Here is a 25,000-nt window from a genome sequence, read left to right as displayed (position 1 = left end):
GGAAAGAATGGGACGTGGACACTGGCTTTAGCTCGACTTTGGTGTTTACATGATAATGATTGCGTAATGCATCCAGTATCCTTCTATAAAAGATTAAAGACAATAATGAGGAGTTCTCTTTCTTTCAGTTCCATTATCTTAAGTATTTATTTGGGCAGTGAAAGGGCAAACATTTTCTGACCATTTCTGAAAACAACGATAACAAGGACATAAGGACGACTTCCGCTTTTAGTTAAAAAACTTGACAGCAAATATTGTTGGCTTATTTATTAAACCAGAAGATTGACTACACATGGCTAAAGAGATGAAATGAGGCAAACAATTTAACAACAAAAACAAAATAAAAAGAATAAGATAAAGAAATATTCATGTTTTCATACGTAAAAAAATGTACTGAGTCGTAAATGATTTTCTCGCACGAAAATTACACCGACTATACATGCACTAATAAATAAAACGCAGCTCACAGAACAACTAACTGACTGCTGTGCTTCATTATCCCTATAAACGACTAACGTGATCGGCCAATAAGCGTAGCTGTAAAAAAGTGGAGGTAGCAACCGCATAAACAACGTCTCATGCCACTGGAAAAAATAATTGGACAGCATAATAAATGCGCTGGCTCGCCACAGCTGAACGAGACACATAAGCGATGTCTTCCAACTGGAATAATCGTTTTACAGTTAATTTTAAATACTGATGATAAAAGGGTACCTTACATTTAATGCTCGTATCAAAGTTTTCATATGGTTTCAAACTTCACCATCTCGTCACACCAAATTCTTCCTTCCTTAATGGAGTGGAATGGAATATAAGATTTAGGCCAAAGGCCAATCGCTGGGACCTAAGAGGTCACTCAGCACTGAAAGGGAAATTGGGAGGTAAAAGGCTTTAAAGGTGCAACAGGAGGAAAACTTCGCAGCTGCACTATGATACAGCTGTTAGGAGGAAGTGGAAAGTAAGATGGAAGAAAGAGAATAATAACGGAGGAACAGTAAAACGAATGATAGGGGTTGCAGCTAGGTGCCGAAGGGACGCTGCAAAGAATATCAAGTAATGCCTACGGGTCACCACGTTAGGTGTCCTCGGACGGCACTACCCATTACTTTCTTAATAAGAAGGACCCCATATTGATATCCACAAGTTTATGGATATCATCATTATCATAATGGTGAACAAACTGCAAACAGAGACAAAGGGGGTTGGGGGATAATGATAGCCAAGTTTAGACAAGAGGTGAAAAGAATGACATCAACTTGCTTAGATTACAAATTCGCAGACTGAAATGAAAAACACACTGCCAAGAAAGCCGACAAATGATATGAAATTGATACGAAAATCACGGCAAACGACTCCTACTTCACTGTAATCTAAAACCCATATTCACCTCGACTAATAAGACCCCTATCTAAGATTCATAGAAAACGGTTATAACTGTAAGAAAATTATTGATATCAATGGAAATCATGTCAAATCAACAGTAACTGAGATCATTTCATATGGTTGCCATAATCTTGTAAAAAAAAATACCTTGGGCAATAATAAACAAGTAAAACATGCGCCGAAGAAACGTTTTCAGTAGAGCATATAATCAAGGCCACCGAAAATAGATCTATCTTTCGGTGTTCTTGGTACAATGCTGTATGAGCCGAGACCCATGAAACTTTAACCACGGCCCGGTGGTGGCCTGTCCTATATAGTTGCCACATGCACGATTTTGGCTAACTTTAACTTTATATGAAATAAAAAAACTACTGAGGCTAGAGGGCTGCAATTTGGTATGCTTGATGATTGGAGGGTGGATGATCAACATACCAATTTGCAGCCCTGTAGCCTCAGTAGTTTTTAAGATCTGAGGGCGGAGAGCGAAAAGTGGGGACGGACAGACAAAGCCGGCACAGTACTGTAGTTTTCTTTTCGAAAAACTAAAACGAGATAATCAACAGTCGATCCTGAATTATTCGCAATAAAGTAAGACGCAGTAATTGGCCACTTTGTTCCGTCTCCAGAACACTCGAACATTTGTTGGACTCTTTACGAAGTCCTAACTCTTGCCATCACGATATTATTAGCCATTAAACGGGGATGGAAATTATCGCTTCTTTTGCCCTTTCATGGCCATTGACGCTATTGACAGGTCTGGGACTTGAGGGGAGAGACGGACAGAAAAGTCACTTAGAAGTTAAGTTCTGTTTCCATTTCGTTTCTGTTCATCTGTGGATAGTGATGAAACACACAAGGATTCGGTTTTATTTTTTTTTATTTATCTGGAATGAAAGACACCTAAAGGTTTAATTTTTTTTTTTTTTTTTTTTGAGGTAGGAGTAAGCAAGAAACGTGATAATGTCTGTAATTAATCACAGAAGAAATTAAATTATTCTGAAGAACAATCCTGGAAGCAGTTATTATGTACACGCGTTTGTTACGCATTTATGAAGATGTGCAGTCAGGGCAGCGCTGACTCATACCATTCTTATGGAAATTTATCGTTACTACGACGACAACGCCCAGGATCTCCCGACGTAAAACTCACGATTCGATCTGTGCGACATCAACGTGACGTCGATCGTAAGAAGTATCGTAAACCCTCGCAATTACGACGGCCTTACGGTGGAGAACCAATGGCGGGCCACTTTACGAATTCGGGCGGTAATTCGAAATGGGGGAAAATATATATTTATGCGCAATGTTCTTTGTACTGTAACGACCTATAAAAATTTTGTGTCTTTCACATCTTCGCGTCGTAAAAACAACATTGCAAAGGGGGGCCCGCACCGACAGAATGAAGCAATGGCAAGTCGTTACGACCTCTGTACTCACTGAGAACTGGATTTGGGTCGTTTTCACATCGTATTGCCTGGAACAAGGTTCAGCTGTTACATCTATCTCCCTTCCAGGATAATTGTTGTAAGAGGAGAAGTGAAAATAAAAACAGGGAGAGCACGGAATTGTAAATATTCCCATCTCGAGTCTCTGTGCCAAAATAATCCTATAAATTCCCATGAATTCTTGGTTTTTCAAAGTTTTTACTCCAATATTGCAAATAAAGGTCACGTCCTGCTTTTCTTTACTACCTCGGATTAATATCATACCTGAATTAGTAAATGGAAAAATATTCAAACAACAACCATTGTCATATGCTGTAATTCATTTTTGACCATACATGATTTTAAAATATAAAGTTTGTCTATACTTCATTTTGATACTTTTCGCAAAGAAAAGCATAAGACACAAACCCTTACCTTGAAAATAAGAGTATAATCGGTGAGTTCCAAATTTGGAAAGAGGAAAATATTTCTCGATTCACTTTCTAACTGTATCATTAGAAGCTGGTATTTATTTATAACGAAGAATAACAGCGTCAAAAAGAAAAGTGAGAACCGTCATTATAGGAATAGAAATTAGAGAACCAGACAATTTGTTTGGGTTTTACCAAGAAAGCAATATCGAAAAAAATAAATAAACAAATAAAATATGCTCCGAAGTTTCTTCGGCGCAACAGAATTTTCTGTATAGCGAATAATCAAGGCCACCTAAAATAGATCTATCTTTCGGTCGCGGCATAATGCTGTATGAACCGCGGCCCATGAAACTTTAACCACGGCCCGGTGGTGGCCTGTCCTATATCGTTGACGGACGCAAGATTATGGCTAACTTTAACCTTAAATAAAAAAAACTACTTAGGCTAGAGAGCTGCAATTTGGTATGTTTGATGACTGGAGGGTGGATAATCAATATACCAATTTGCAGCCCTCTAGCCTCAGTAGTTTTTAAGATATGAGGGCGGACAGAAAAAGTGCGGACGGGCAGACAAAGCCATCTCAATATTTTTTTTTTTACAGAAAACTAAAAGTAATACAAATAGTCATGTAAATGAAGTAAAATGATACGTACTCTCTTTAAACCACATACGCATGAGTTGTCTGGGTTTCTATATAACAGAGAATAATTACAATTTGGATCTTCACGATAAGCGGTTTTTGTTTAATTGTATTTTGATTTCCGCAATTTGTTTAGAAATGAAATTCTACTGAAAAAGATGGAAAGCATGTCATGGTTCCAGTTTATTATCAAACATTCTCAGCCAAATGCAAATTACCCCGTGACTTATTTTTATCGATGGAAAAATTTCATCATTATGGCCCCCAACCCCCGCCAGCGTGTCAGGTCTCTGTGAAATTCCGCCACCCATGTTTTCCTGTTGCTTTCACTTCCACAAATCTCCACCCATCTTCACCTTCCCTTCTCGCAGATCTCAGCCAAGTAGAGCTGGGTCTTCTACTTTCTTGGCGAATGAATCATGGATACCAAAAGCGCGTTCTTGAAGGCTTCGCATGCTGCACATATCACCACAGGGCAGAATTTTTCATTTACCAGGAATATCAGCAATACCGGCAACCCACTGCTATCTCTTGATTACGGAGGAAAAATCATTAAAATTCTCTTTAAGTCTTTATATAATGGTCCAACTCTCAATTCGATTATTTTAAATGCTCGTGCTGAATCCTTATGGTATCCTTTATAGCTCCGTTTGAGGGACAAAATAATAAAATCATCTTTCTATTCACTGGATACCAGTAACTACTAAAAGAGTTTACAAATGTGATGTGTATATAATATAACAAAAGTTATATAATGTTATTGACTTCTATGTTATGACACGCATACAATGCTACATATCACAATATAAACAAAGTCACTTAGTAAAACCAGGATTTGTGCATTCTTTTGTGAAATTCCACACTTAAACAATTATCGCCAAAGACTCAAATTATACAATGACGTCTTTAGAGATTACACATTTGATAAGTGTAAGGTAACAATAGCTTTCTGATTAATCTTCGGTTTTGATTCTATGCTATTTAGAGCAAAGGTTGTTTCTCTTGTAATGTTGCAGAGACCAAGCTGGACAAAACACTACAATATCAAGTTAGCTTAATTAAAGAAGGAAGCAAAATTGTAAAGCTATGGAATTACCTTTTTTTTGAGGTATTAAAACTAATCCTTATACTGAGACGTGTTATGAGAATCGGGAGACGATTTTTGAGGTTGCATTTTGTAAACAGTATCCATGGGAATTTTAAGCTAGAAAGGTAAAAGAGGAGTGCAGTCTAATAAATTCTGAGGGGGGGAAAAAAAAAAACAAGTGATGGGTCTTAATAAAGATGGTGAATTTAGGAGGGAGTCCGGGAAAGAGCTGCTGATGAAACGTAAGTCCATGATTCAGTTCTGACAAGCAGGAGTGTGGAACGAGAGAGAGCCTCTGGTCAAGCTCTTTCTTGTTGTTTGAACGTTTCTTGTGGTCGGATCGGCAACTTGACCTCGTTCTGATACTCTGGATGCAGGTTCGAATCCTGCTACGGACATCAGAATTACTTCATATTCTTGCATTTGGATCTAAGGCTTTGTAGAGACAAGCGTATCCAAAAAAGTGTGAAGAATTCGAGAAGTTAAGAGGGCACTGTGGTTATTGCAATTATTTAAGTATCTGGTAAAAAGTGACCAGTAGGTTCTGTATGCATTTCGTATAATCATTTCAAGCAAGAAAATTGGAGTAATTAGTCGGAGGAAGAGAGTAACCAATTAAACACTCCTTCAGTGCCTGCTATTGCACAGTTTTAAGCTAAAATAATTTATTTATATGAAGGAGTAAGCTCCCAGATTTCTAACATACCGGAAAGTCTTATTTGTCTAGACACAAGAGAGGATGCATGATATCTAGGACATACTGAACTGCAGTTTCGTCTTTTCACTCAAGAGACAATTTCCAGATTTACAGCATTATCTTATTACAAGATTAAGCAAGCCTGACAACATGACTAAGAAGTAAGTTTGACAACATGCCTTAGAAGTAAGTTAAAAAGGAAAGAAAGAGCATGCAGTGAAACTGTTTACATTTCACAGGACAAGGGGGATAACCGGAGAAGAAGAAGAGTCTGGGAGGAAAGCGGATCTCAACGGCAGACCACCAGATAAGAACGTGGTGTCGAGCAGCGGAATACTACAGAAGTATTGGTCGAATAAGAGATTAGAAATCCAAGAAGTCAGAAAGCAATCGTCTCGTCCTAGATAAAGAGCAGAGCTACACGCAGGTGGTATAGGATAAAGGAAATTATGCCAGACCCTGCCATCACATTCGAACGTTGCCATCAGAGACATAAAACTCCATAGCCCCCACGGGAGCGTAACCAAACATGAATACCGCAGGAGGAAAGTAGTCTAGACCTAGACTGCCTTTCCCAGTAATCATCCGAGTTCTCCGGGTAATGTATACGAGTATATGTTTTGCACAGGAACCTTAGGTTATCTTTATATTTTCTTTTTACATCCTTATGGTAGACATGTTAAGTTTTTATCTGTATACGCTTCTTCTGTAAAGGAATATAAAATTAACTTTTATTTTTTCATAGCCACAAGAATAAAGTTGGTCTGATTTCACGGTGCTGAGAACTCCTAGGTTAATGAAATTATATTTTATGCTTAACAGGTCACTAACGTTCGACACGAACGGATTTTAAATCTAATATCATAAATCAGTCACTATTTACAGAATCAAACAGAGCCACGGTACTTTTGTGAATATTTACCCTCGAAAGCAGAACAATTCACAACTAATTCTAAAACACATTCTTTTATCATGCAGCAAGAGGTTCTAATCAGAATGAAAACAGTTCGGTATAGAGAATTTCGAGTGATTAGTAAGTCGGGCAAGCGAAAATCAGTCTAGAACAAAATGTAGTCTTTGTAATTGTTAGGCTTACCGGCGTATGATTCCATAGACTTCTTGAAACATCGTCTGCGTAGATAATAAAAAAAAATGAAGCCACAAATATGTGAAATAAAATTATTGTCTGTAATCTAAATTAAAGTCCTACTATCATGATATTGGCGGCCATGATCATTACGAAATCACGATCACTATCTATCTATCTATCTATATATATATATATATATATATATATATATATATATATATATATATATATATATATATATATATATATATATATAAAAGATGCTGATAACGAGAGAGAGAGAGAGAGAGAGAGAGAGAGAGAGAGAGAGAGAGAGAGAGAGAGAGAGAGAGAGAGAGAGAGAGCCACGGACTTGAGAAGCACAGAAAGAAAGGGGCTATCAGACAATCGCCTAAGAAGAATAAGAGGAGAATCATCATAAATTTTTATTGGGACAATCGTCTGTCCGGCCGATGGCTAGTAATGGACGGATTGTATTTATGGGCGAATATGCTGGATGGAGGGACAGAATACGAGCCTCTGAGGATTAATTGAGTCACCGGATAGTTTATGGTCACAAGTGATTGGTTATCATTGCTTTTAGCATTATTAAGTCGCTGGTCATTTTACAAGGCGGCTGAATTTGTTTCGATACGAGTGTCAAATCGTTATCTCTCTCTCTCTCTCTCTCTCTCTCTCTCTCTCTCTCTCTCTCTCTCTCTCTCTCTCTCTCTCTCTCAGGGTTTATCTCTTTTCGCTTACCGGTGTTGCTATCCACTCAACGCCAAGCTGGTTGATTAATGTATCTGGATGAAATTTATGAGAAAAGTAAAACGGTTATTTCTTATGTTAGGAAATTAAATTACTGTATGAAAAATCTAACAGTGAGAGAGAGAGAGAGAGAGAGAGAGAGAGAGAGAGAGAGAGAGAGAGAGAGAGAGAGAGAGAGACTGGACCGAGTATTACATACGCCTAGCATCACAGCAGCCTTAATGTTTGAACGCAATATCAGTGGCACTTTCACGTTACGTCTGGAATTTTACCCCTTACTTTGTATGCCATAAACTATCATCGAGTTTATTACCGAATTCAAGTATATAATGTATATAATTAGACTCCTCAGAAATGGGCATTTACATCTTAGGAATTACATCGCAGACGTGTCTATTCAACAACGCGTCTCCTCAAGGTTCCATCTTTTATACGGTTAACAAAATAGGGTAGATAGTCAAATACCAAGACCGTCTCCCGCTGAGAGAGAGAGAGAGAGAGAGAGAGAGAGAGAGAGAGAGAGAGAGAGAGAGAGAGAGAGAGAGAGAGAATTTAAAAGGCATCAACCGCAGTAATCAATAAAAGAGCTAAAGAGCTGAAATCGATGAGTAAGGCTGCCTATCCCTATCCTATGCCTTGCCTGCTCGCGGCCCGACACGAATGGCGGGAAAAGAGTGCACGGACGGGGTTAGACCAAGCAACAGAAACGCCGGCGCCTGCAACCCTCACGTGAAATGGATGCGGGTGACTTCCACATTCAAATCTGAGGTCTAGAATTAACATCGTTTATTACTGTCCTAGGTCTTTTTTGTTTTTATTAGAAGGATTCAAGAATAGAGATCCCTCTTTACACTTACCATTAAGAACGAGTTTTCCCGGGTTGTTTATGATATCTAGACCCAAAAACACATACCATTATAAACTAGTTTTCTGGGGTTGTTTATGATATCTAGTGACCCAAAAACTTGATCCTTTTATAAAGCAGGGTAAATAAATTCACGAATAACATATGGAAATAATGAAGGAATTTTTAACTAATGGATTTCACGAAGTCAACATCGATTATTAGTATAAAAAAGTATATTCCTTCATAATGAAAAAAAAAAAAAAGGTTGGTAACGCGAACATTACGCCAGAACTGCTGCAAACACCCAGGTTTTCAGATTCTGCAATTACACCCAACATCTAAGAATTTTAACTTACGGTGAAAACAGTAACTAGAATGCATAATCTAAAATGAAAACAACAGCTAAAAATGCATAATCTCAAGATGAAAATCACTAAAAATGATCGTTTGGAAAAATCACAACCGATTCCTTCTGAAACCGGCAAACCTCCTGAGAGCGCCATAATGGAATCAGAGCCCTCTCTGAATCACCCTAAAGGGATTTCTGGTCGGCTAACAGCATCCAGTCCCAATTAACATGGGATTAAGTTGTCATCTGAGGTCTGCCAACTCTGGCTCCTATATGTCATTAATCACACACCCGATGCATAAAATGGAGGCGAGGAATAATAATAACTGGAGAGGGTTGAAAATGTTTGCTTAGCCTTACAAAGTCCTCAAGGCTCGGAGGACAAATTTTGTTTGCTAAAATGTTTCATTTGAGATTGCAGAGGGGGAATGTGCACCAAGGCCTCAGAGTAAACATATCTGCGATAAATCTTAAGTGGTTTTTTGCATGCTATTCCATTATGACTAAAAAATAAAAATAAAAAAACAAGCATGCGGTGACACGCATGTGTAACTTGGGAGTTTGCATATATCCATGATTCAAGTGCAAATAAAAGCATGCAAGAACGCGCGTATGAAAAGGCAGGTTATACACACACACAACCACACCTATAGAAACACGTGTATATATATAGTTTACATATATATAATCTATATATACATATATACATACACTTCACAAATTCTAACGTAACTGCTTTTTATACTCCTACATATTAAACCACATACATCTAGTATCGATATCACTTTACCTTGGAAATAATTTACACTCAAAGAGAATTTTATACGCATCTACCCTAGCCAGGATTCGAACCTATGCCTTTTGTATTTGATACAGGAATGACAGGTCGATATTAAACGGTGTTTGTGTTTAATACACACACACACACACACACACACACACACACACACACACACATATATATATATATATATATATATATATATATATATATATACATACCTGTATATACAGAGTAAATATATATGTATATGTGTGTGCGTGTGTATGCGCTCGCCCGAACGTAAGCACGTTATTGGTGCTTGAAAAAGTGTGCGAGCACGTCTGTGAATGTGCTTTTGGATATAATAATTACCTGCATACATCAATAAAAAAAAAAATGAAAACACGACTTATGAATTTTACCTTTTTTAACCCTTCAAGCCGGCATATAGACGTAGCGACCACGGCCGCAATTATGATAACCCTCTCCCGAATCATAATGGTGACGAAGATGATGACGACCATGAAAGCGACCCCTTATCATATATATAGGCTATATATGCCCCTTTTGCAATCACCCCTCTCGACCATCCAGTCCCGCGCCCCGCCCACCCCAATGTTGCATTCTTCCTTTCAATGCAATTGGGGAAAGGGGGGGGGGTGTTCACAATGCACGCCAGTTGCCACTACTCTCTCTCTCTCTCTCTCTCTCTCTCTCTCTCTCTCTCTCTCTCTCTCTCTCTCACTGAGTGCATTTATTTGTTGGTCGTGATGCTAACGTTCCATTGGATTCATAAATTATTAGCCCTCAAAAACCTTCATACGTTCCGCTCAACGAAGGAGGGAGTACAGATAAGGAGATGATAACGGAGAAGAGGGATAGAGGAACAGCTTAGTTAGTTAAAAATACGGGAGATAAGAAGGGTGTGAAATATAGAAGCGTCAAGTTACAAAAGGAGGGATGCAGGAATAAACGATAAGAATATTAATTAAAAGGCTAAATCACACCATAGAAGACGAAAAGGGAAAGACTAAATAAATAAAGGAATTAAATACGAAAGGCAAGAATGAAAACTTAAATTTAGTCCGGTAACAAAATTAAAGACGCGGAAATAAACGATAAAATTAGGGTATCAATTAAAATGCTTATTCACAGCATAAGAGGTGAAAAGGAAACGACTAAATGGCGCAATTAACTATGACAACAATAAAAAAAAAAAAGACGCAGAAGTAAACCATACAACATGACTGTTTATACAAATGCTAATTTAGAGTACAAGAGGTGAAGAGGAAACGAGCAAATGAAGACAGTGAAACCTTAAATTCAGTCAAATGAAAGACCAAACTGGGACCCAATGAACTCCGGCAGATAAAAACTTCAGCTTCATGATGGAGATAAGTGAATAAATGGAGTCATAAACAAGAGGGGAAGGAATGACAAAGGAACGGGGGATGGCCAAGTAACTACGTCACGTATTTATCGCAACCAGTAAAACAAAGAGCAGCCCTCAGCAACGCCAGGGCGATGCACATGGCTCAATGCGTAAACGCAGGCTATAGGGTAGACTCCAGACTTCCATAAAATGCGATCTAATTGGTTATTATTCTTGTATATAATAACACAAATGATAATACACTTGATTTTAATTTTGATTTTTAGAAACAGAACATGGGCAATTTTATGAAGTTCATCGATGTTTTATTGTAGCGTAAGACTAAAATTATCTTTTTTAAAGTCTCAAGCAACACACCAGGTAATTAACATAGGCTATAATATGTGCTTGGTCGTGCGTTTGCATGCGGAAGTATAGGGAATTAATGAAAGAGGATTTATTCTTTCTCTGCCAATAATTATGCTGTTGAGTATAACAACAGAATGAGTAAATGCTGAAAAAACGTTTGACGGAAAATATTCAGATCACTTAAAATGCTGAGGAATTTTTAGACGGGTTGGAAGAAACGTCCAGTGGAGTGTAGAACATTAAATCCTGGGAAAGAAAGTAAATGAATGGATAACATCAATTACAAAGTCTTGCATAAACAAACGGTAACAGAAGTTTCTCATAAAGATGAAGATTGAAAAAAAAACTTCATTTGTTTTTCACTTATCGACAACGATTTTTGATATGATTTCACGGCTTGTTCCTAAGAACCCAACCACCGTAAATGACTAGAGCTATCAGATGAGCGCCCAGTTTTCAGTATGAAGTATTTTTACTAATTTACAACGGCCATGCATAAAATATGAACAATCACTACCACCTGTGCATTTCCCTGTCAAAATGCAATGCTTACAATAAATCATATTATTAAGACTAATAGAAGAAGCATCGGAAACCGACAAGCTGATGCAACCAAAAAGATTGGCTGTTCTGATAATTCTACTATTCAAGATGAACACAATATTCTAATCACTGCAACGGACATGTTGAAAGAAAATAAAGAACCCGTTTTCTATCATGTTTAGTAACGTATGGCGCCTAACACCCACTCATCCAATCTGTAGGCTATCCTTGACAATTATCATCACATTTCGTCCTTAGATTTTCATCTCCAGTTTCGTGTTATCCTTCGCCACTTCTATGAATTATATGTCTATCGAAGGGTATATCAGTATTTATATTAATCATACTTACAAGAGTCATACGCGCAGTGATGATTACGGCACAGAACTGCGCACCACACAGACACACGCACTTACACACACTAGGCTTACAAACGAGTCCCCTTTCACTAAATAATCAGAATTTTACACGTGAAGTCAACATGTGATATTCTGAAAAGGGAATAAAACTTTCTGGTTCATGCAAAGCTCTCAAATCCCCCATCCACCATTAAAACTGATTTCTAAAATCGTTTGAACACATTACTCATGAAACCCCCTTTTTCTACCCATCAATCACATCCAGCCATAGGAGATAGATTCCCTTCTTCCCTCAAGTGGAAAAAGGTTTCGTTTTCTATAAAAGCGTTAAAAGGAGGACTCGACTGAAGTACCGAAGAACATTACAGCCATCGCCGTCCCCTCATAACCCATCAACTTGTTCCTTGGAGCGACCATAGAGCAAACAGCGCAAACGGGATTTACATGATGGAAACAAACACTGCTCGGCCTTTCGCCGGGAGGTGGCGCAAGGGGATTGACGATGTTAAATCTGGGCGGGTAAACAATACGTCCTATCGATCATTAGTGTCAAGAACCATCGAGGCAACAAGTTTAACCATAAGTTGATACTTGACGAATCTTTTCTCTTTTTCAGTAATAGTGGTTCTCTCTCTGTCTCTTTCTCTCTCTCTCTCTCTCTCTCTCAGTTCTATCGCTTAATCACTTATAAACTGCTCAGGCCCAAAATATGTAACAAATGCATGGCTGCACACGGAGATGTGAGGGGATGAAATTATTTTGCTATTCCAATTGTAATTCGAGATTTTTCTCTCCACATGACGAGTGATCAAGCATTATTTGCACTGGTAGAGGATAAAGTGTAGGAATATTTCTCGTGTGAAATGACGAAGATGTGTAAGGGACTTGGACACTGTACGGGAAGTTTCCCCCATATATCCAGAGAGGAATTTTTTTACGCGCTTCTCATACGATCAAGAGCCCGTGGGCGCATAAGGCCAACTTAATGTAACAAGATTTTCTTATCATCGTTCTTATTCCTGAGCTGAAGCTATTTCGTTCACACAGTAATCATTATCGGCATCTTATGCAAACACAAACACACACACACATACACACACACTACGTATATATATATATATATATATATATATATATATATATATATATATATATGTATGTATGTATGTATGTGTATGTATATATATATATATATATATATATATATATATATATATATATACACATATATATATATATATATATATATATATATATATATATATATATATATGTATATAATCAATTTGCATCAGCCAGAAGGCCATTGTCCTCGAATTTCACACCTCGCTGACCGCAATGCAATAGCACCAGCGCAATGGGGAAATGCAACCATCCATTAAAATTCAACTGCATTCTCATCTGGATCACAGCGGGACACGAGGGAATCAGTTGCAGATGACGATTTGCAACCAAGCCCTTGTAACAATAACAACACCAGCAGAGTCTGTATTTGCAAGTGACAACGTGCATAGGGGGAGCCTCTGTAATGGTCGTTCGCTGCATGCATCGCTGATGCACATGTTGCATCGCAGGTTGTTTTATATACCTGCCTGAAACGAGGTTAGGGCTTGATAAAGCAATGATTGTTTGATTGTTGTATAGTACGTTGGATTTCAGTCTAAAATCTCACCATAAAAAATTGTTTCATGCGTGTATACGTTAAAAAGTTGCTAAGCTTTTGAGAATCTTTCTTCGTTGCTATTCATTTTCAGAATTCGGAATTGTCTGTCCTCTGTGTTTTCAGAAATATTATTATTATTATTATTATTATTATTATTATTATTATTATTATTATTATTATTATTATTATTATTATTATTATTCGTAAAAGGACAAATACAAAAGGCCCGCAACGCAAGCTTCCTCAGTAAAGAAAGCTCATAACTGCAAAATGGGAAAACAGAAGATAAGCAATGATATTAAGTTAAGTTTACTAACAGACAAATATGCACATAAAGGAGATTTACTATCACATAAAACGACAAGTCATTCACACTGCTTTCGTGTAGTGACCCAATTTATTTTGGTAGTCATGACTTTCTAGATCTAGAGCGACAAAAATTTTTTTATTGTTGCTTACAAAAATTTTTACATACCAACTTTACCTTTGCAGTGACAGGGGAGTGTCAGGGGTGTCACATGTTTTAATTTTTGGTGACCTGAGCACTGCATTACTTTGTAGCAGGCCTGAACTTATCATGACTTTCATAAGTGATTGTTGGGATATCATGAACATAATCAGTATAATTATTATTATCCGCCAAGCTACAACCCCTTACAAGGGCTCTTATAAAACCACCAGTTACGGAAAAAAAATATTGAAGTAAAGAATAAACTCTGTAACGGATACAGTGAGTAAATCAATTGAAACTAGGAAACGAGACTCGTGTGAACCTGCTACATAAAAATAACTGACTGACTGATCAGAACTTCGAAGTTCGAGAGATCAAAACTAATGATACGAATTTCATGACTAGAATCTACGGATTTCTGTACAACATCGAAATTTCAAGTTCATTACAAATCCCCTGGCTCTTGCAGAAGCCAATCTGTAAACAAGGAACAAATTATATTCGGCACAGGCACTCATACATTTTGTAAAAAAACACGTACAAAAACTTTGGATAACTCTGGAGTTCTAGAAACTGGGAGGAATCGGCACGCATGCGCTACTACCCCACATTTAGCTATTGGAGTAATATTACTAATTCTCTAACACATGCAAAAAGAACCACCTCCGCAACTTAAAAAAAAAAAAAAAAAAAAAAAAAAAAAGCAATTAAGGAGGTAAGAAATCAGCAGTTTTCACAAAATAGAAAAAGAAAATATCATTTGGGTTTACACCTTCACACTCATCAAGATGAAGAAAAGGATTCTTAATGTCAAGGGACTAATAATCTAAAATCCCTGCCTAAATGTTACCAGTTTGCTTTGGACAGCGAGTGCCATCGAAATTTAGCAAGAGGGCTTTGCCAAAGAATGAAGATTTGAGAGTAGCCCTCGAACTGTAATTTTGATATGTCACATTCGTTAACGCACTGATAATAGTACAAAATGAATCTGCTTTTTCCGGAACCAATCGACATTATTTCCACAATATCTCTAAGTTAAGTATACATTAGTTTAACCAGACCACTGAGCTGATTAACAGATCTCCTAGGGCTGGCCCGAAGGATTAGACTTATTTTACGTGGTTAAGAACCAACTGGTTACCTAACAACGGGACCTACAGCTTATTGAGGGATCCGAACCAGATTATACCGAGAAATGAATTTCTATCACCAGAAATAAATTCCACTAATTCTTCACTGGCCGGCCGGAGATTCGAACGCCGGCCCTGCAGAGTGCTAGCCGAGAACGATATCGACCTGTCCAGCAAAGAATTTACAATATCTCTATAAATTCTCTTAAACCTGCTTGCTTGACATTTTGAGCCAGGACCCAAACTAAACCCACGATGCAGTAGCCATTCAAATATTTGTTCCTCTTCAGTATATAAGGCAAAAACACCCATTTGTCAACTGGAGATCTAAGACACTTCAAAGCCTACTTTAGAATGCACAACGACGCAAGAGGAAGAGGAAACAGAGCGCGAAGCCACACGCCCCAGAACCCTTTCAGAAGTGGCCACTGTCACTAATTCACAGCCGTAATGGAAATTTTCACACTTACCCCTTCTATCTGTCATCTCGAATATGTAAGTAACGCAGGCTATTCCCCTCGCTGGTCCGCTGCCCCTCATCTCTCCACTTGTGTCCACTCCGTCTCATTCTGCTTCCCCTCTCCTGGTCATCTTTGATGTTGAGAAAGTGCTGGACTCTCGCTCTCTCACTCTCCCTATCTCTCACTATGAATCCCTTTATTGTGTCAGACAGACACAAGGGGTCTGTTTGTCATTCAGCACTCATCTTCAACCCAGGTGTCCAGTCAAGGGGACAAGAGAGATGACCATCAGTTAATCAGAGTTCGAAGAATGGCCGTCGCATATGGGAGTAAGCAAACGCCTTCGCTCTGGAATTTCAATGAAGCACAGTTAATTAAGTGCAATTCTTATAATACAAAAAAATTGTAAATGTATGCAAATATGTGAATACTATGACTGTAGGTATTTAAGCAAAATCTTATATAAGCATGTACGTGTCTATAATATATATATATATATATATATATATATATATATATATATATATATATATATATATATATACTGTATAATATATATATATAATAACGAAAGTTTCACTATATGTACAAACATCAGTGCAAGTCTAGATATATATATATATATATACATATATATAAATATTTCATATATATATATATCTATATATATATATATATATATATATATATATATATATATATATATATATATATATATATATATATATATATATACATACATACTGTACAACTGTCGAAGGAAAGTTTCACCTGGTGTACAAACATCAGTGCAAGTCTAGAGTTCTAATTGGCAACTGAAAATGTTTAATGACAGATTTTAAGTTCTGAGATGGGCTTTTTCTCTCTTTATTGATTAAACTGTCACAGGCAGTGACTAAAGCTTCTAAAACTTCAAAATCGTAAAAAAATATATATATTACATATTAGCACTTACTTTCACAACGTTTCATTTTCCCAAGCCAAAAAAAAAAAAAAAAAAAAAAAAAAAAAAAAACTGGTGTGGTCGCAGTGATTATAGCGAACACTGTCTGTTTATGGACTGGGAAAGGAGAATGGATTGATAAAAAGAAAATCAAAGGGAGTGGGAGATTTTTTGGTTCCTCTAAGACAGTGGTTCTCAAATTTTTTGGTGTCGTTACCCTCGGGGGCAGTGGTGTGATAAACCACCATTACCCCTACCCCATTCCTCTTCAGTTATGTGAAGTTATAATATAAAGGAAAGAAAAATATTGGAATGCTTAATGTCTGACGCATTTTATATATACGAAACTAATTTTACTTTTACTAAAGTCTTAAGAAATAAAGAATTTAGATTTTAGAGTTACCTCTGTATTGTTAATTAATCAATTTATTTATTTATTCATTTATTTATCATTATTATTTATAAATTTACTGAATTTTACTCCAAAGAACTATTACTTTTAGAAAGTGCCTCGTTAACCCACAAAAACGGCTTCATTACCCCTACGGGAGTAATTACCCCCAGTTTGAGAACACTGCTCTAAATGGTTCACGTTCTTACGTGTCGCCTTACAATATCTATAAAATATTATTACTCCTTTTATTGTCTCTTATATAACATCTACTTTAATAACTTGATCACTTTCTTCTATGTCCTTCTCTATCGCAGTGTAAAAAGCAAGAACGAATTTTTGACACTGCTGCGCCGTAGGATAACGCCCATCCACTTGTTAATCAAGAGCCTGTAGAATTTTGCATTTCAGTTTATTGCCAATCAGATTTTTCCTATATGCGACCGTATGGCAGTTATATCAGTTTGACGTCAACAAAATAGCAATTCTTCAGAACACAGGGAATTATTTTTCTAAAATAATTTCCCTTTCCAACAGAAAAAAGGAATAAGCCTTGCTGAGAGAAATGTGTTAATAAGTAAATCTCGCCATGAATACATTACTTTACTCTTTATTTTTCGTTTTACATTTTGACGAATGTATTATCTTATTACTACATCCTGTAAGCGCATGCATACTGAATAAAAAAAATCCACAAAAAAACAAAGAATCCACAGAAACGGGCAACAAACAAAAAAAGAGAAGACAAATATTGAGGATTATTCTTATTGTTTTTACTGTAAAAGTCTAACCTAGAACCACTATTTGGACTCGAAAATTACATACTTGTAAACTTGTAAGCTTCAGTTATTTTACAGATTAGAACAGTTATCCGTCTTGGGTCAGGTCATAATAAAAATGAATAGGCATGAATAAAACTCGCTGATATTACTTGTATGACCAAAGAGAGGTCGCTGGTTCCTTGCGTGACAGAAAACATGGTATATGAACTTTGTATTATTCATGGAAGCCATTTGAGATACAAATATATTTGCAATCTTGAAATTAAAAGCAGATTTACTCATGCTCCTTTTCTTGTTTTCATGTACAAATAAAATCGAGTACTTTGATCAAATTTTTTCGCATCAATGGAAAAAAAGTGAAGTGGAATAATCAAAATGCTCCCTTCAAGTCGGACAAAAATCATAACCACCATTGTTAACGCTACCCAAATGGTTAACGTAACTGAAGACCAAAATGACCGACATAACCTAAAGACCCGAGTGATAAAGATAATTTACAGAGAAAAATGATTAACATAATCTGAAGACCCAAATGATTAACATAATCTAAAGACCCAAAAGATTAAGATAATCTAAAGACCCAAATGATTAACATTATCTAAAGACCCCAACGATTGACATGACTGAAGATCCACAATATCAACATAATTTGAAGACTCAAATGATTACCATAACCTGAAGAACCAAATCATTAACATAACCTGAAGACCCCAGTGATTAACATAGCCTGAAGACCCAAACGATTAACATAATCGGAACTTGGAAGGCCCTAATGATTAACCTTGTTTGAAGACCCAAACAGTTAACATAATCTGAAGACCCAAATGATTAACATAATCTAAAGACCCAAATGATTAAAATAATCTGAAGACTCCAGTGATTAACATAACCTGAAGATCAAACAATTAACATAATTGGAAGGCCCTAATGATTAACCTAACTTGAAGACCCAAATGATTAACATAATCTAAAGACCCAAATTATTAAAATAACCTGAAAATCCAAATGATTAACATAATCTGAAGACCCAAAAGATTGACTTAACCTGAAGATCCACAAGATTAACATAAATTGAAGACTCAAATGATTAAGATAACCTGAAGACCCAAATGATTAACACAATCTGAAGACCCAAATGATTAACATAACCTGAAGACCGAAACGATTAATATAATCTGAAGACCCTAATGATTGACATAACTTGAAGACTCAAACGGTTAACATAATCTGAAGACACAAATGATTAACATAATCTAAAGAACCAAATAATTAAAATAATCTGAAGACCAAATGATTAACATTATCTGGATACCTAAATGATTAACATAACTTGAAGACACAAATGATTAAGATAATCAGACGACCCAAATGATTAAAATAATCTGGAGACCCAGACGATTAACATATCTGAAAACGAAAATGGTCAACATAGTCTTAAGACCCAAATGATGAACATAACTTAAAGACCAAAATGATTAACATAATCTGAAAACCCAAATGATTAACATAACCTGAAGACCAAAATGATTAACATAATCTGAAAACCCAAATGATTAACATAACCTGAAGACCAAAATGATTAACATAATCTGAAAACCCAAATGATTAACATAACCTGAAGACCAAAATGATTAACATAATCTGAAAACCCAAATGATTAACATAACCTGAAGACCAAAATGATTAACATAATCTGAAAACCCAAATGATTAACATAATTTGAAAACCCAAATGATTAACATAACCTGAAGACCAAAATGATTAACATAATCTGAAAACCCAAATGATTAACATAACCTGAAGACCAAACTGATTAACATAATCTGAAAACCCAAATGATTAACATAATCTGAAAACCCAAATCATTAACATAATCAGAAGGGGAAAACATCCTTACAAACATTTCTTCATCCTTCCCAACGACAATGATATAAGAAAAGCAACACCGATATTCTAACCCCTATGTAAAAAGCCAAAGTTATGTGTTATACCCAGGGTAATTGATACTGTTATTCTTTCTGTCGTAGTAGTAATGGTCACATGATTCTCTTCAAGGCCATTTACTCCTGGTGACAAAGTCATAAATGGAACTCCGCAATTACAGGATATATGATAGTCGATAAAACACATTATCTTTTTATCTTTTAAAAGTGCTCTGGTTTTCACGACTGTGCACAGAAAATGCCCTTGACCTTCAAATTCTAAGTTAAGTTGTACAGAAGTTTGATATGTGTACACACATTTATATATATATATATATATATATATATATATATATATATATATATAATAATTGTATATATGTATATAATTTTACAAATATATATAAAGATATAAAGATATAAATATATATATATATATATATATATATATATATATATATATATATATATATATATATGTGTGTGTGTGTGTTCAGATAAGCACTACAATTAATTTTTTTTTCGTGTCACATTTCTAATCTTTATTTTCAAAAAATACTGTAATAGTACTGAGTATCCCTACTTCCATCGGGCAAGTGAACAATTAATAAAATAAATAAAAAAATACGTAAACCTAAGTATAAAACAATAAGCTAAAATGCAATCGTTCTTATAAATGCACTGTCACGTCTTGATGATCACATTTTCTAGGCTACAGTCGTACGGTTACTTTCTAATTACTTTCGTACTTAGCGGGTGTTTTGACAAACGAAGATCCATCTTTTCTCCTGTACCGATTTTACATGTGTATTTTCCATATCTGAAATACTTCTCGGCATACATTCTCTCAAACACTTCTATTCCCTCATATTTGTTACATATTTATCACCTTTTCCTAAACTTGTCTCCCTCTGCAGGATAATATCCCTTTGGAGCCCCCTTGGTTTTATACTGTTGACTATGTCCATAAAGGTTTTCAACTGAAGGTTTAAAGCAAGAAAAGAAGAAATTCGACACTAAATGGTGAACTTATTAGTAATCACTTAGACTGATCGTGGTGGGAAATAACGACACGGAAAATATCAAAGCAAGTGTATGTCAGATGCACTGCCGATAAAATGAAGCATCCTGCAAACGATCTTTATTCCGAAAAACACATTTTTGTTTGTGTTATATTACTTTTATTATTATTAATAGTATCTTTTGTTCTATTCGTGTTCACCTGGTATGTTCACCACCAATGATTTGACACTTGCTGGATTCCTTTTTTTAGGATATCTAGATATGGCTGAGGGAACTGGCTTAGCATACGATTGCTTGTATAATGATTTCCAAACAGCAAACTTGGTGTTGCAGGGAGGTTTAATTTCTTGCTACTTCTATCATTCTGGACAAGGTACGAAGAGCCATCAATGGCATTTAATACAAATGAACGTTATCAATGTTCATCTGTTACTCCTGCCACTGTTATTTTACCTTTTAATCTCTCAGCTTTTAATACCACTAATATTGCTAAAACCTCATTTATTTTAAAGCAACATTCTCTCGCCACTAAGAAAACCAGTCATACAGTTATCATCATATCTCCTTAGCTGTACTATTTTCTTAAACATTCTCTTGAGGATTAAAATATCCATTACTTTTGTTACCTTACAACACCTTAATTTCTGAATAGTCTAAGTAATTACCATATAGTCCTTTTTCAAAGTTTTATGGTCTGTAAGGGTAGTATGTCCAACAATTTCATCAATATGCGATCTGTGTTGGGTTCTAAATTGGCTACACTGACTATACACAACTTTTTTTTATATTCAGTTCGATAGGATATGGTAATTTTGCATCACCAAAACACTAACAGATCGTCTATAACATAATCCACTGCCCCTTAGATTTTATGATAACTTCTTTAAAAACTGCACAGTACAATGGGATTGGCTTATATTTTATGTGCTGTCTTTAATGTTGATTACACAAAATATCAGAATCTCTGTACTTCTTACATCTTCAATAGCATCACGAAAGTCCCTCTTTCTTAATTTCTGGGAAACCATCATCATAACCCTTCTCGAACGCTCCCTATCTCATTCTTCATTTTTCAGCACCATCCAGGATGCTGTTGTAATGATGAGTTTAAAATGACTATTGTTCATTTGCATCTCTGGAATCATTAGACACGCAATCGATATGCAAAGCAAGTTTCCCTAGCCATGTCTAGATTGCCTACAAAAGGGAATCTAGCGAGTGTCAAATCATTAGTGGTGAGCATACCAGATGAACACGAATAAAACAAAAGCTATTAATAATAATGAAAGTAATATAACAACAAAAAAATTTGTTTTTTCGGAATAGAGACCGTTTGCAGGATGATTCACTTTATAGGCAGTGTATCTGACATACACTTGCTTTGATATTTTCCGTATCGTTATTTCCCACCACGATCATTCTCAGTGACTACTAAATAAGTTCACTATTTACTGTCGAATTTCTTCTTTTCTTTCTTTAAACATTCAGCTGAAAACCTTTATGGAGAGTCAACAGATTATAAACCCAAAAGGGCTCCAAAGGGATATTATCCTGCAGAGAGAGAGAGAGACAAGTTATAGGAAAAGGTGAGAAATAAACAACAAATATGAGGGAACAGAAAATAGTAGACAGCAGGTATGAATTTGCCCCTCTCTTAAACATATCGAGGTCAGACTATAAGGCATCAATCAAGTTAGACTAGAAAACAACACACTGTTGACTGCTGCAAACAGTGTCATTTTCTAGCATCACGTTTAATACTACTCAATTTGCTAGCAGTTTTATCTTGGCTACAACTAAAATGTGGAACAGTTTTCCTAGTGCATTTGTAGAACGCTCTGACCTCAAATGTTTAAGCGAGGAGCAAATCCATTGCTGCTCTCTGCTGACGTCTCCTGAATTCTGGGGTATCGGTCTATTTTCTTCTCCCTCATATTTATTATTCACCTACGACCTTTTCCTGTAATTTCTCTCTCTCTCTCTCTCTCTCTCTCTCTCTCTCTCTCTCTCTCTCTCTCTCTCTCTCTCTGCAGGATAATTTCGCTTTGAAGCCCTCTTGGGTTTATAGTTTGCTGACTTTGTCCATAAGTGTTTTCTGCTGAAGGCTTAAAGAAAGAGAAGAAGAAATTCGACAGTATATGGAGAACATTTAGTAGTTATCCAGACTGCTCGTGGTAAGAAATAACATCACAGAAAATATCAGGCGCAAATGAAAGCAAGTGCATGGCAAAAACACTTAAGAAATTCTAAATATTCTCTCAAACGAGGTCATACAGAGCCAGAAATAAAGAATTCAAGTAAAAACAAAAGCGATTTAAAGTCGAATTGAAAATATTTCTGCAAGTCGTCGAAATTAAAGGGCAGAAAATGTGCAGCGAACGTTTTGATACTGGTTTACCGAAGTGACTGGTCTCCTGACTTTGCTTGCAGTTTCAAAATAAATTAGAATGAAAGAAAAAAATATAGGTCAGATGTTACAAAATAAGTTATTAGATAAATCTTGCCAAGCTGTATTTTGGGAGCCATGCCAATTGCCTATTTCGCTGTATAATTCAATACGAAAATAAAAAAAACACAAGGAATCGTGGTTTTGACGACGGCTGAGCTCATGACATGACGTGAGAAGGAAATGCAAATAATATAAAAACACTAGATCCAAAAACTTCTTCCACTAGAATAAAGAAAAAATGTTTGTCCATTAGTTTCTCATTTTGTTTTATCGTCTATTTACTTTCTAATGCGTTGCAGTTCAGAGTTTTTACGTCTACTTTAGTTCCTTTTTACTTTCTAATTCCTTATGGTTCCTCTTTGTGGAATGGAATGGAATACAGAATTGAGGTCAAAGTCCAAACGCTGGGACCTACGAGGTCATTCAGCGCTGAGAGAGAAATTGGGGATGAAAGGTGTAACAGGAGGAAAACCTCGCAGGTGCACTTTGCAACAATTGTTAGGAGAGAGTGGAAAGTAAGACTGAAGAAAAATATGAACGGAGGTAGAGTAAAAGGAATGAAAGGGGTTGCAGCTAGGGGCCGAAGGGACGCTGCAAAGAGCCTTCAGTGAGGTGCACTGGCGGCGCTACCCTCCTACGGGGTAAGGATTCTTTGGGGCAACAATGGATTACAAGTAACAACGAAGACACAAATGATACTTTGCAGTAGAGTACACAGTTCAAGAGTTTCAAACATTTTGCCCCGGAAAAGGTAATGAAAAAGATGCAAAATTATGACGAAAAGGAGAGATTTTCAAACCTTCTCAGCAGCAAAAGATTAACGAGGATATTAAGGAGTAAGGAAAGGAAGTACATTTATGCAGTTTATCACTATTCATTTAACATTACACAACCGTTTCATTCTTCAAGATGAAAAAGAACGGCAGATAATTAAGATGTTCTTTGCGATGACGCTTAAACGTAAACTAAGCATTCAGTTGTCAATTTCTTATTTCAGTTGTAATATCTATGGCACTGATAAACACGAAACACAAACAAGTGGAAAGTGGTGAAGATAGAAAACTCCTGCCATTCTATCAAAGCGATGGCATTGCTAAATAATAATTCAGAACACGAACAAGCAATAAAATCCTATAAAATGCAGGACAAGGTAAATTTAGAAGAAAAAAGAACTCCGATTTTATCTTATACTATGCAATATATGACGGTTAACAAAGATAAAATGAAGCGTATTATGAATGGACAGAGAATAAATAATTCTAGTTGTTCTTTAAGAGTCCAGACATTTCAAATGCTAAAACAACCAAACGAATTGCATATAATCCGTTAAGTTAGTTAAAGAAGAATTAATGTAAAACAATTAACAGTATATAATTCTTTTTTCAGCACTGCATAACACTATATAATTCTTTTTCAGCACTGCGTTTCAGTATATGGCACCCAAATAGTTATTTCACTCATTTTTAAAACATGTAGTTTAACACTATATTGAAATAAATCATTTTAAAAGTCGAGTTAGTACCTTATAATCTTCATCTCAGTTCATCGTGTTTCATTCCTTGTAATATGGATGTGTAATTTCTAAGTTTGGAAAACTGAGCTGAATTGAATTGAACGCAATATAGAATTTAGGCCAGAGGCCAGGCACTGGGACCTATGGGGTCATTCTGCGCTGAAA

General features: G+C 36.1%; 1 protein-coding gene across 2 annotated transcripts in view; it reads right to left on the bottom strand.

Annotated features, from left to right (window-relative positions):
• LOC136834772 (trichohyalin-like) overlaps positions 1–25,000 on the bottom strand; it is a 153,613-nt gene that overhangs the window by 84,482 nt on the left and 44,131 nt on the right. For both annotated transcript variants that reach the window (XM_067097437.1, XM_067097417.1), the window contains one exon: positions 15,822–16,160. The gene's annotated coding sequence lies outside the window, so the exon portion shown is untranslated. The remainder of the gene's footprint in view (positions 1–15,821; positions 16,161–25,000) is intronic.

This window comes from Macrobrachium rosenbergii, chromosome 4 (genome assembly GCF_040412425.1).
Source record: "Macrobrachium rosenbergii isolate ZJJX-2024 chromosome 4, ASM4041242v1, whole genome shotgun sequence".
Lineage (NCBI taxonomy): Eukaryota > Metazoa > Arthropoda > Malacostraca > Decapoda > Palaemonidae > Macrobrachium > Macrobrachium rosenbergii.
This window is presented reverse-complemented; position numbering and strand designations above follow the sequence as displayed.